This window comes from Neodiprion lecontei, chromosome 1 (assembly GCF_021901455.1).
Source record: "Neodiprion lecontei isolate iyNeoLeco1 chromosome 1, iyNeoLeco1.1, whole genome shotgun sequence".
Taxonomy (NCBI): Eukaryota; Metazoa; Arthropoda; class Insecta; order Hymenoptera; family Diprionidae; genus Neodiprion; species Neodiprion lecontei.
The window spans coordinates 252861-253773 of NC_060260.1; positions in this window are offsets into that span (position 1 = coordinate 252861).

The following is a 913-nucleotide window of genomic DNA, read 5'->3' on the forward strand; positions in this document are numbered from 1 at the left end:
CACTAGCTCTTTCATCCCTCCAGGTTCCATTCGCTGCCTCATCCCAAGAGCCCCACCCCTGATTCAACGTCAGTGACACGCCCTGTATATACATAGAGCCTCTAGATTTTACTATACGCAAAGTAGTGTGCGGAGACAAACCGCATAAGGTATCTTCATGTTCAGGTGCCGTAATATATCAACATCAGACAATAATATTTGTAAATCAGCTTTATCTCTAGACGAATATGTGTTGTCTTTGCATTACGTTGACGTCTCATTGGTGTTCACCGTACGCACCCAAGTATGTGTATGTACATGCGTATACAATAAAATACTCTCGGGGTTGGTGGTGGTCGACCTACGAGTTCGTCCGTTCCCCCACAGGAGGGAATCGTGTTTTGAAATTGTAATACGGTTGATAAGGAAATTTTTCAAGTTGAAACTGCTTTCTGATTGATTCCATCAGCATTTGTCATCTTTGTCACCGATAATACAAGTTACGGAAATCAGGCCAACCTTTATATTGAACTTCATATTATTGCGTATATAGTTCATGAACGTCATTTGAACTTCTGGAAACTGGTTTATACCATTGAATTAGGGAGTTTTGCAAACGTTATCACAATTTTAAGATTATAGGTTTAATAATTAGGCAGGAAAATATTGAATACTTCAACGGTTATTGTGAGGTACCATAATGTTATGCAATGCTAATATTAGCCATGAAAAATTTAATTAAAAAGACGACACTCAAATTAAGAAAGGTAATTCACATACAACTGTTTATTGAGACATGTAGAATACATCTGGTCATACACAAAAATCTTCCGTCACTTTAAATCAAGCTCCTAGCCCGAAAAAGGAACCATTTCAACGTTGTTTCAAATTCATCATTAATCAATATGTTTAACTACATCACACTAAAATTAGG